General features: G+C 22.3%; 1 long non-coding RNA gene across 1 annotated transcript in view; it reads right to left on the bottom strand.

The window, feature by feature from the left end:
• LOC129615256 (uncharacterized) overlaps positions 1–13,371 on the bottom strand; it is a 31,207-nt gene extending 17,836 nt beyond the window's left edge. The window contains exon 1 of the long non-coding RNA XR_008697444.1: positions 11,887–13,371. This is a non-coding gene — a long non-coding RNA (uncharacterized LOC129615256). The remainder of the gene's footprint in view (positions 1–11,886) is intronic.
• Positions 13,372–14,189: the final 818 nt, after the last annotated feature.

Here is a 14,189-nt window from a genome sequence, read left to right as displayed (position 1 = left end):
TAAGTATTATGAAAAATCCTTCATTTCACTGACTTTTTGCTCTTTTTTACTTGTCAACCCATAAGTATTTCGGGACAGCACATTTTAACGAAAAAAATACTTTTTTTTCAATTTTGATTTAAAAAGTTGAAATTTAAAGAATTTAGCACTTAAATTTTACAAAAATTCCATAGATTCTCAGTCATTTTAAATTTTTAATAAAAAAAAGATAAATAAAATTTTAAAATAAATATTGAATTAAATATAAAAAATCTGATGTGGTCAGCACATAACCGACCGCATTATGTATTGTCTAGTTAAATGAAAGTGTTACAGAATATTATAAAAATGTCTGTTAAATACTTCTTTCCAATTTTTAGGACATTAGTAAGCTTATAGTTAACATACTTAGAAAAATGTAAATTTGACTCTTAGTAGAGTTTCGCTTTGTGCTACTCGAATTCCCTGAAATGCTCGCCAGTTAGTTTCGGTAACAACCAGAACTCAAATATCAAATTTCAAGAAATTCCATCAATTTGTTCTGTGCATATGGTGAAAAATGTAAAATCGGCCCGCAAATCAGTTCTCGAGCCCTGATCTTTCCAAAAAAGTTATATGTTCATTGCTTTAATATGAGGAATTCATATATTAAATTTCAATGAAATCGGTTGATTATTTCTCTTTATATACACAAAAGTGTATGTTTGGCCCGTAGTAAACGTCTAGTTGCCGATGCCTGATCTTTCCAAAAAATTTAGATGTTCATTGTTTTAATACGGGGAATTCATATATTAAATTTCAATGAAATCGGTTGATTATTTCCCTTTATATACACATAAATGTATATTTGGCCCGTAGTAAACGTCTAGTTGCCGATGCCTGATTTCTTCCAAAACAAACGAGTTTTTGCGGACGGTTGAGCTGAGCTTATATATAAAATTTCAAGTAAATCGGTTGAACATTTTCTTCAAAATGTTCAAAAATATAAAACAGGCCCGCTAAAAAGTGCAGTTCCCGAGGCCTGATATATACCAAAAGTTGATCGATCCGTGCCATGGTGGAAACAAACTTACATATAAAGTTTCATCAAAATCGGTTCAGCCGAACTTGAGATACACGCGTGCACACACAGACCGACAGACCGACAGGTTGCTAAAAATAGTTTATTTACACTTCCGTACTACGGAGAAGTGCATTCCCACCGAACACGATATGCAAAATTTGTTGCCATCACATAACCTACCTATTGTTTACTCAATACGGTCGGTAAAAAAGAAATTTTTTTTTGTTTTGCAAAATTCATTTGAAGAAATCAGGTTTCTTTATGCAAACAACTACGCTGAAGAATTTTTAAACTAAAATATTTTAAACAAATTTATGAGTTTTTGTTTACTTAAAAAAAATGTTTACATAAAATTTACATTCATACATATTTAGCAAATCTATATAAATTTATTCACATTCGCTTACTTGCAAGTTATAAAAATTAATGAATGTGTCACATCTTCATCTACTTCTTTGATTATTGTAGATTTATCAGTTAAAATCATTATTAATCCCATGTTTGTACGTAAACAAGGAAAAATTCGTATTATATTAAATTTGCATGGGACAATATTAAACTAAAAAATTACGAAATTAAACCAATCGTCGTTGTTTTAAAAAATAAATTTTGTTCACCAAATAATCATTCCTAATTTGTTATGTCTTTACTTGAAATTTAAGATTTGTACTGCAATTGAGCCAAAAAATTAATTTAAATATCTACCTACTATTCAATTACATTTATAAATGTGCAAATTCATGACACTAACCAATACACAAATCATTTTTTGTTTGAGGTTAAAATAGTAGTTTCATCGCTTCCACTGAATTCAAGAGCATAAAACTGTTGAAATTGTTATATAAATGCTCTTTGTCTTATACATAATTTAATCCAGTTTAAGGAAGTGTTTTAATACTTTTTTATAAAACAAAATTGAAGAATACGACTGAACTAAAACATCAAAGAAACGAGTTCCGAAAACTTGTGTCATTTGAACTAGCTAATAATATTTTTCTCTTATAATGTTTATCAGTCTATCAGAACGTTTTCAATTTTTTTAAATCTCTATATTATTAAACATTTTTGGTATGAGATAGAAATAAATTCTACTAATTCAATGAAATCATTTAAAAATTCTTTTTATAAATGAAAATTATTTGATACCAAAACTCCTTTATTAAACTAGCAATTTGAAATAAACAAATTTTAAAAATACTTTTTGATTACATTAAAATTTTAAGGCGGTGTTCTTTAAAGTTGACAACTACTCAACTACACTACAAACTCAACTACACATGTTAACATTATTCCTATACAATACATATTTTTATCTGACTCTGTCTACTGTGAGCTTTATGGACATTTATAAATATTTACACAATTAAATCAACATGTTCGCAAGCCTTTGTTTATAATCAGTTATTGTTTATACATATTTATAATAACTATATGTATATATATGAAAAAATACCCTTTAAAAATTGGGTGAATATTGTTAAAATTGAAAGAATGACTTTTAACCTTGTATAGTAAAAAAACTTTTTAAATTGTTAATGAAATTTTTAGGATATTTAATTTTTACTTAAATTTTGCAGAAGTCTTAATAAATTTTGATATAAGTGTTTGTTTTTCAACTAAAAAAGTTAGGGCATGTTGTGCAGTTTCAATCAAATCAGGAAGTTTATAATATTTTCATTTGTAAACATAAAAGTCTTTATTCTTTAAGGGTTGTTTTAAAGATTTAATTTTATATTACAACTTGTAAATTCAAATTCAAACTAAGTAAGAAACAAATTACTTATCTAAAGTTTTCTTTTCTTAAACGGAATTTTTTACTTTTTGCCTTTCCTTGAGCATAACCAAATTACGATGCCAATTTTTTGCTTTAAACTTTCGAAAAAGCGTAATGATCGTTATAGTTACATTATCATAAGTTATATTATATAAAATTTTTCTTAGGTAAGTATAGTTTTTCAGTTAGAAAGAAAATACTTTTTGATTCAATTATAAGAATTTTGAAATTTTTTCAAATTGCACAATCGCTTTGCCAACAAATTTCTTACAGTTTAAAAAAAAATAATGAATAAGAACGTTTAGATGAATGTTTATTTAGTATGCACTAAAATATTTCAAGACAATCTGATGCAAAAGGGAAAATTTCAGAAGCAATTTTAAGTATAGAACTTCTATTATTTTCTAGTATATCTAGTATAGAACTTCTGGAATATTAATAGTTCGTAAGCATATCTACGAAAGTGAGGTATCCTAAATTTCATAAGAATATTTAAAACAATTTTTCGTTCTAAATACACTCGTATACAGAAACTTACAATATAAGTTATTTCCTGCTAACATAATATTATGCATGGTTTGAAAAACTATATTGTAGATAAAACAAAAAATATTCCTCAATTTTTTGTTTGTTTGTTTTATAAAAAAAATATATTGAGACCCCCTTTAAAGTTCTCCATACTTTTTTATATCTTTAGTAAATTCTATATGTGTATATATTTATAAGCCTTAAGAATTTTATATTATGTTAGTCAATAATAGACTCATAGTTATTTCAAATTTATAATTATTTTTTGATACTATATCCTTTTTAAAAATAAATAAAAAAAAAAGTGTGTATCACCATAACAATTCATCAAGCAGCATTTTCATAATAAAATATGATGAAAATCCTTGAAATACAATATAAATAAAAAGAAAAAAATTGAAAAAAAAAGAAGTGTTTAATTATAATTCATTATTTAGTATTTTCAACAAGGACATTTAACATCTTCCAAGGTTTTTAACAAAAACGAAATCAAAATTCATTAAAATTTTATCCTTTAAAAAAAAACTTTTGAAAATAAAAAGAAATTTAAAAATTTTATTTTAAATTTTTGAATATTCTAATTTTGGTTAGCATTATCAGTTAAAAAATAAAACAAAAACAAAACGGAAAAAATATAAATGGAACAAAAGAAATAATAAAAACAAAAAGGATAAAAATAAATTTTCTTCCTATGTTAATAATTTTTGCATTTTTGAAAATAAAGTATATTAATTTATTGTTGAAATTTTCAATCTTACAAGTAAATTTATTCCATCGAAAAATTCCAATACTTATACACTTAAATATAGGAGTACTTAATTTCCATACCCCTTTCCTTATTATTTTTACTCCAATGTGTTTGGGAAAATTTGAATTTTTCGGAGGAAAAAGAAAAATATTAGAGAAAACATTAAAACTTAAAAGATATATAAAGGATTTGATATGAAATAAATTATAATAAAAAAATTTTTAAACTATATAGAACGTCCCAATTTTATATATAAGAATTTAACATACACCTACTTATAAGTATATATATATATGTACATGTACACTACATTTAAAATATATTTTGCATAAATACGTACTTATGTCCTAACACAAATTTCAAAATATCATTTAATAAAAATTCATGACTTTTAACATATTTAGTTTTATACATGTAGATAAGTGTTACATACATAAATTTAATATACTTATCTATACGTATAACGTAAATATTTATAACAAAGGCTCAAAATTTTATCTCGCATTCATACACAAGAAGAGAAAATTTAAGATTTCCACATTATGTTTTAGAAGGCTATAAAACTTTTCCAAGTTACAAAAAATCTTTAAGGAACATTTTTTTAGGTTTTTCAACAAATTGTCAAAGTATAATTGAGGGTTGTTGCTATACTTATATGTAATAATATGTTTAGAGTTAATTATTTTGTTTAAAAATATTTCGCCAACGACAATTCAACTTGAGACGCAATTTTCCGGATCGCATCTCCGACATAAATTGGACTTTAATACTACTTATTACTTTGCATATAATCACTAAGGTATGCTTGCGAAAATTTGGTTTACAAGAAAATCATAAATTACGAATAGTCTTTTTACAAATGATGCTTGACAAAAATTTATTGCGTGACCTTGATCTTGATTACTGTCATTTTAATGAAGTATCAGTAATATTATAGAGTTATTTAATTGGAATTTAACCAAATGTAATTAAGTAAATTAGTCCTTAACTTGATTTGATTTGCACTGCTATAGGTTAATAATTAATCTTTTTAACTCTTAAGGTTTAATTATGGTTTGTTTTATAAAAAAGCATCCGTAATTTAAGGAACCATATTATAGTTAGTATACTTGAAGGTGATTCTAATCTGATTACTAAAAAGTGAACTTAGAAGCTTTTTAGGCATATCTAAATACTTTTTGATCATTTTCTTCATAACTGAATGCAAATGGTACTTGATTAGCTTTAGAAGAACACCAATCAGTTATAATAATATCACAGTTATAATAGTAACTACTTATCAAAATTGTTATATAAGTAAATAAGTATATGTAAACCATTTAAAATTTGATTTTAATTTGGTGTTCAATAAAAGTAATTAAATAATATTATCAAAAATCTATTAGTAAGTAGTTATAAAAATATGAACCTAATATTTTGTAATTGTCATATTCCAAAGCATTTTACTAAAATATGCTTGGAAATTTTATTTAAAATTCAAATATGGTTTCTTATAAAAAAATTTTTCTCTATTAAAATTTATAAGGAGTTCTAGAAACAAGCCTAATTTCATAAGAAGCAAGATACTTTTATTATACTATATATGTAACTATACAAGTAAGTACATTGCCAATTCAAAATAAATTAAGTAGGAAAACTTATTCTACTTAACTCTCCGAAGGAACTTATCTAATTCTGTATAGTTAAAAACTTTTTTAATTTTATTCCACAAATATAATCATCTTTATCCTTAAATAATTCTTATTATAATTCGCCTATCATAATATTCATTTGGAAATTTCTAAACACAAAAAATGAAGGGATGGATTCTAAGTTTTTCAAGAGAATGAAAAAGAAATAACAAATATTTTATAGCAAATTACACGCCTGGTAACACTAATTCTAAACGAACAATATAGTCACTTCCTCATTTTTTTCTTATTATTATTCTAATATGTTTTTTTGTTTTTTTTCTTGTTTTTTTTTCCAAATTTTCTGGGTTTTCTTCCTGTTGTGATAGATTAATCCCAAGACAATTTCTGATAGGTCGGGAAGAACTTTTCATTTTTTATGTTTTTTATACTTCGAATATATCCTTACATACCTATAGGCGCTAACACAAAAAACATTATTTATATAGTAAAAAAAAAAAGAAAAATAAAGAATTTTTCATAAATATTTTTTATTCATTTTAATTTATTTTATTTTGATGGTTCATGGTTAAACTTATAAAGTATAAATTATTATTATTTTATTATAAATATATTGCATAACTTTATGAGTATACATATATGATAAGAGGAAAAAAAGAGTAATAGCTCAAAAAACTGTCTAAACGGCTACCAATGGAATAATATGTTAACGATAAAATATCATGGAATTACAAAAAGATGAAAATGTGGAAAATATATACAGTGATATTCAAATCATTGAAACAAGCTAGAATATTTAAAGGATATATCAAATTTACGCACGAGCAAGGACATTCGCTTTCATAGAATATTCATTTTTCTTAAATTCATAAGTTTTGGTTTCAGTTTTCAGTGTTTAAGAAACAACACTTACAAAATACATTTGTACTACATGCAATGTTTATAGATCAAATGTGATAAGAGTTACATTAAATCTTTCTTCAAAAATTAATTAAGAAAAATTAATAGAACGGTTTTGAAAAATATTTGATCTAATTCTAAGACTCATAAAACATTAAATAAATTATATACATGAAGGTGCTAAGATTTTAGTTTTTAATTTTATATTTTAAAAATAATTGAAATGACTATATACAAAATCTGTATAAAATTCAAAAATTCAACAGTAGCAAGCCAGAAACCTTTTTCTGCTAACTTCTAAACCCAAACAGTAAAATTAATTTCTGATCACAACTCAAAATATGCTCAACTAGTGTCTTTTTTTCCTACTCAATATTGATTTTAATCACATAACACTATATTACGTGTGTGTTATACGAATTTATCTATTGTTGTTTACATACACATGCATGAACAAATATACATATAAGTATTATATCAACTTATCTAACATGACTAAATGAATGAAAAAAATTCCTCAAGTCATTCGAGAACACTTTAGAATCCATTACATATTAAAAGCATCTAGGGTACAATAGTATTCATAAAAAAAGGAATATGACTGTATAAAACCGCAACATAAGTAATATATATTTTTTTAATAATAACACACACACACATATAAACACCTCTCAACATAATATTCCTATATCATCAAATTATGAATAATGATTTTTAATAAAGGTGAAAACAATAAGGTGTGAAAACAACACAAAATAATTCATTCATTCAAAAATAAAGAATAAAAAAAATTTCCAAAAAAAAAGATACATACTTATATTAAAATGAAATTTTTTAAATTAAAAAATAATTTTTTTTTTCATCAAGAAATTCAAAATATATAGGTGTACAGTCATTTTATACTTGTATATATTAATTATTATTATTGGAATGAAATGCAAATAGAGGTACACAGAGCATTATTTATTTTATAGCTCACGGAATAAATTTCATTCCAAAAATTTCAAAAAATTCATCAGAGTGGAGAAAAATAGAAAGAGTTCACTATAGTAAGACTTTTATATAAATTACATTTGGGGCATGATTAATTTCTCAATGAAAATATGTTTTCTTATTTATTGTATCACGAATGTTAGCTGTTACTTGGCACTCGTGTAATATCAACATCAAATTGTTGTACAAATTAGTTTACAAATATATTAGTAAATCAATTAAAAAAGCAATAAAATACGAAATAAAATGTATGCTTTGTTAAGTAAGCCAGACTTTAACCAAAGTGAATCTAAACAATCTACGATATCCAATAAAAGAAAATTTTATCATGCTTTGTGAAGAAACATATAATATTTGTTTAAATATTAAAAGTTTCAATTATCGACTCTAACTATATATAAAAAATTTCAAAACCCAGGATACTGTAAATAAGTTCTTTTTTATATTTTCATATATTTCTGTAGGTACATGTGCACGAAATTCTTATTTGAAATCATAAAAATAAAGCATAAGTAAATGAAGTCATTTTAAATATTGCAAACTCTTAACAATATTCGTAAATTTCAACAATATTTGGCAGTAAGAACCTAAATTTACCCTAATAATTAAATTAAAACGTTAACTGAATACAAAATTATAAAATATTTTCACAATATACTTAGGAAATTTTTCTTATTTTTGTATTTCATATAGCATTTTATTATCATACTTAACTATTAAATATGCTGTGGCTTCTAAGCATTATTTCAAATTATATTTTAAAGCATGAAATGCCATCACATCGAAAACATTTCTAAACAAATTTAATTTTACTGAATTTCTCTTCTCAGTTTTTAACAGAAAAATGTTAACAGTAATACAAAATTATTCTAAAAAAGATGAGCAATTTAAACAAATATTAAATTATTTCCAGTATGTAAGCTCGAAATTTAATTGTTGGAAAACTAATACTTTACAGCTTTTTATGTACAAGAAAAATAATAAAAAATAAATTTCTTTAGCTTAAATTCTAAAAGATTTTAAAATTTGTAAAATTTGCATATTTATTTATTTCTTAGACATAAGGTCTTTAAAATTTAAAAATAAAATTAAATATTTATTTTTCTTTGAAATTTTACTATTTTTCGCAAAATTCGATTATAACTGTCCGAATGTTCATTAAAATTAAGTGTACTCGTACGTATATAAATTTACTAAACAGTATAAGACTAAGTGCATACTTAAAATGTACTTATACGTACATAATAACTTACTGCTTATATCATTTTGTATTAATCAGTCAATACTTAAAAATTCAGAAACACAAAAAAAAAGTACTTTTCAAACAGGTTCCTAAAGTTCTTTAATTCAATTTGTTTAAATAATTGCGCGATATCAAAGAACAGAATCAAGTTAATTCAACTATAAGTAGTTATTCAAAAACAAATTGATATTTTTTGAAGACTACCTACTTGACGTAAAGCTGTATACTTAGAGCTGTATATATATACCATTATGTATATAAATATATTTTGATATTCACACATAAATAATTTTACATTGCAATTTTTCAATGTCAACCAAATTTGGAAGTTAATAAAAAAACTGATTTGTTACCTTCATACAACAAGTATAAACTTATGTAGGCAGATTTATCTTACTAAATTAAAGTTTAACATCAACTATTTGTACTTGAAGTACTAAAGAATTTATTAAAAATTATTAATTGAAATTTTAAACGGAATAATGACGTTTTACCATTCATATTGATAATTAAAATTGTTTTAATTCTTTTCAATTTATTTTAAACTGTTTTCATTAGAAATACTTTTATAATTACTAATTTATAAGTAATAGTATATATGTACATTGTGTAGATTCATTGTGCAAAACTGAAGACGTTTCTTTACTTAAAGAATTCCTCGTTAGTACACAGTTCATTAGAATTCAAATTGTCGCAGGCAATCGCTCAAAGCATTGTAAAAATAATAATTAAAGCCAGGAAATCGCTAAAAAATTTTTTAATATCCAAAAGCTTTCCTATACTTATGACTGCTTCAGGTCATGTAACCTCATCAGAAAGACTAGATAAATATCAGAAAGACTAGATAAGGAACATTTTTTAACAAAATTAATTTCATAATTTCGGGAAAATTTTAAGAATGCATATTTGAAAATTTTTCCATTTTAATACCGGTTTATAACTACGAGTAACTTATAAAATATTTGTTTTATTTTAGAAAATATTAATTAATTAGAAAACAATTTCTCCAAATTGGTTTGGCAACACAATATCAATATGCATGTCTATAATGCTTCTTTTCTAAAAACCCTTTGAAGAAAACAAGCTTTAAACATCGAACTTCCGACGCACAAATTATGTATTTGTATAAATCAAAGTTTTTCATAAGACATAAAGCTGCTTAAGTAGATATTCGAAAAATTAAACGCGGTTGTCATAAATTATATGTTGGTTACAAGCAGTTTTGTAAAACACATTTTTTTAAGAAGGCAAACTATAATTTCTGTGTAAAGTCGAAAAACATTAAAAAAAATTGATTTTTTATTGAAAATTCTATAGAAATTATGTATTTCTATAAGTTTTATTTTTGTAAATTAAATTCAAACGTTAAGTATGTTGGATAGAACATGTATAGCTCTTTTAGCTATGCTCATAATATTAAAGTAAAAAAATTTAAAATTGTAATCATTTTATTATATAGGTTGCAAAAAATACCTGTTTGTACCAGAATTTTACAATTAATTGCCTATATATAACTTTTTTTTAACTAGTCAATTGCATTTATAATAACAAAAATTTATTTATTTATTACATATATTCAAGAATTTTATAAGCAATTAATTAATTATTAATTTAAATTCAATTTAATTTATAACAAAAAAAATATAATATAATATTTTATCAGCTTTAATAATAATTAAATATTAAGCAGAAAAAATTAAAACTGAATATCAAATCATACATTATAAAATATATACAAGGTACATAAAACAAAAAAAAAACACTGGTATAAAAATATAAAATTCAAAAATTCATTATAAAATTTTTAAAAATTTGTTACATTGATTATCAATTAAAATTTTAATATTTTTTGCCTTTCTTACAATTTTTTTTTTTAATTTTTAATATAAATAATTTATAAAATAAACATTAAATACAGCAAATATGCATTAATTGACATTAATTCTCATTAATTTTTATCATATACATAGTTAATAATAATCATCATCATTATTATCATTGCTATTTTTAATCAATATCAGGTGAAATCAGGTGTGTAATAATTATCAAATTAATTGTAGCATATTTAAATAATAATAAAAAAAAATAGTAAAACCAGCTTGTTAAGGGCAACAAAAAAATTAAAAATTATTTTTACTTTGTAATAAATTTTTTTTATATGTAAGTATATATATATTCCACGTTTTCATTTAGTTTTTTTTTTCAATATAATTTATTTATTTGTAAAAACATAAAAAAATAAAATAAATTTTATAATTTTTTTCTTTGTTAAAATTAAATTACTATATTTTTTTTATTACTTGTAATTATTTTTTATTTTTACAATTTAGTATTGAATTTAATAGTACACAAATATGTAGGTAAGCGCGTATGAATTAATATTATGCATATTAAATGACATAAAACCACATATGTATATAAATGCAGTACATGTACTTATACATGTACTGCATATATACATAGTACTTATACTTCAAATAAAATAATATTTAATTATATTTCTGTTTTTGTATTTTTTCAAATAATTTAATTAATTATGTAAGTATTTAATGTTTAATATTAATATTTTACACAATTATTATTGAATTTTTAATTAATTTTTTCCGGATAACTTCAAATTAACAAAATGAAAACAGCATATAAGTATTAAAATATTTTTTATATGTACCTAAGTATATGAATGTGTAAATTAAGTACAATTTATAAACACAATAATTAATTTATTAATTTTGTAGAATTTTATCATATTAAATTTTATTTAACAATTATAAATGTTGAGCTATACGTCACACACATACTTATTATCATTTATTTATACATATTTGAAATAAATATATAATATTAAGCTTTTACTTAATAACATTAACTATTATTTAAGTATATGTATATATATATATTTACATACATATCATACTTATATTATGTATGTGAATATATACTTGCATACCTAAGTATGTACTTGTGTATATAAATTTGATATTAGATTTTCACTGTGTATTACTAAAATTATAATTTTTTTTTGCTTACTTGCTTTGCTAACTCTCTTTTTCTTTGCCTTTTTGTTTCTTGTTTATTTTGATTTGTTTTTTATTAATTGAATATTTTTTATTATTTTAATATTTAATTTACGTAAATATTTTTTGTGTATGTTCTAAGTATAAATAAATTTTTTTAATACATTTTTTTTTCAATTAGCTTTTCAAATTTTTGTAAAAAATTTTTTTAAATAATATATTTGCATAAAACATACGTATGTTTTTTGTTAATTAATTTGACCACATTTAAAATATTAATTAAAAATAAAAAAAAATATGTTTTTTTTTGTTAACAATTGCAATTTTCTTTTGTATTAAATGATTATTTTAATATTTTTCATATTTTTCCATAAATAAAAACACTTTTTTTGTGGCTTTTGCAATACGAACTACCTTTAATTTTTACACCAACAACAAAAATAATAATTATTAATTATTTATTTTAAAAAGGGTTTTTTTTACTGTTTATAAAGTAAAAAACCAACAAAAGAAAAAAAAAAACACAAAACAAATATTGTAATTAGGGACGAGACTTTATTGTGTTCTCTCCTTTTTGTTTTATTACAAAATAAATTCTCTAATTTTATTTATTTTATTAATTTTAGTATTAAATTAATATTTTTGTATTCAATTATGAATTTTTCTTTTTTATTAATAATAAAACATAATCAGTGCATTTATTAATTTTTTGTGGATTTATTTTTTGAATATACTTTTTTAATAATTTAAGAATTTCAGATTTTTTGTGTAGATTTTAAATGGATTTAATTATTTTGGTATTTTACTTTGCTTTCTATTTTCCTAATTACACTTTTATTAAAATTAATTGCAATAGGTACATATTTAAATTTATTTTTTATGTTATTTAATTATAAATTGTGAATTGCAATTCAAATTACTTACACTTTGTTTTTGGAATTATTCTTTTTTATTTAGGTTGGTAGGTATTCTTGAAATTTTACACAAATGACCTTTTCGGTATCTCAACAAAGTAATGATAATCCAATTATATTGAGAATACCGGCAGTAATAACTGTATAATTATGTATAAATAATAATGTATTGTACAATTTTCACTATGACTTTCTTTTAATTTCTTAACTCCATTAACAATAATATTATTTTATGCAATCTTCAAATATTTCAATTAAAATTCACAATATATTTTCTAATACTTTTCTTTTTTTTTTGCTTTGTTTTATTAGAATTTTATATTTATTTTCGCGGTAAAAATCCTCCAGGTAAAAATTTGCTTTCCCTGTTTTTCTTTTTTTTTTGTATTACTATGAATTACATATTTTTTATTTCTTTCACATTTTTTTATTATTTCGTACACAAATGTATAATAATATGTAAATAAATTTGGATTATATGTATATGTATATGCATCTACATATATGTATACGAGGAAAAAAATAATAATATAATGACGCGATACGATATTTTAATACGTTAACATGAACCTCATCGAAAGACTTCAGCCACGAAACTGGTTTTTCTTAACGATTTTCAACTTAAAAAACGAGACGAAAGATATTTCTACTTTGCTTGGTTTAGTCAGTTTCTATAACACATACCAACAAACAAATAATATAAAAATATAAAAATTGTATTAGCTCTGTATAATATTTCGATAGCATTCTAAAAATCGAGACTCGAACATATTTCTGTTCTGTTTCTGTATATGAAAAAGAAAATAATAAAATAAAATGTATATTATATTATATTTATAAAATATTTTTTTATTTTAGTTTTTTTATTTTGTACACACACATATGCTATTGAAAAATTCCTGAGAATTGTGATGTTTATTTCTGTTCAAAAATGTTGTATACTTTAAAAATGTGTAAGTGTGTGTGAAAGAAAACCTGTTTTTTTTCTTTAAAAGTTCATAATAAAAATTTTCATAAACATGTATTATGTACAGAAATATTTAAGTAAATAAATACAAAAATTCAATGCTTTAGAGTCTTTCTGCATTTTCTGTAAACATTATAAAATAATTTGTTGAATGTTGACATTAATGTTGCATCATCATTGTTGCTCACAAGAAATTAAAATGGAAAAAGTTGTATTAAAATTACGATATTTTTAATGTTATAAATCTATTTCGAACACTAGAAAAGAATTGAAAGAAAAAAATATTTAATTTTCATTAAAAATTAATTACTATGCAGTACTTTAATTAAATTAATAAAAATAATAAATGCGTATGGCAATGTGAAGACTTTTTAGACACAAAATCTCATTGAAATAGAAATTCGTTAAGTACCTGTATGTAAGTATGTATGTAGG

Source organism: Condylostylus longicornis, unplaced genomic scaffold (assembly GCF_029603195.1).
Source record: "Condylostylus longicornis isolate FDR11 unplaced genomic scaffold, ASM2960319v2 ptg000135l, whole genome shotgun sequence".
In the NCBI taxonomy this organism is placed as follows: domain Eukaryota; kingdom Metazoa; phylum Arthropoda; class Insecta; order Diptera; family Dolichopodidae; genus Condylostylus; species Condylostylus longicornis.
This window is presented reverse-complemented; position numbering and strand designations above follow the sequence as displayed.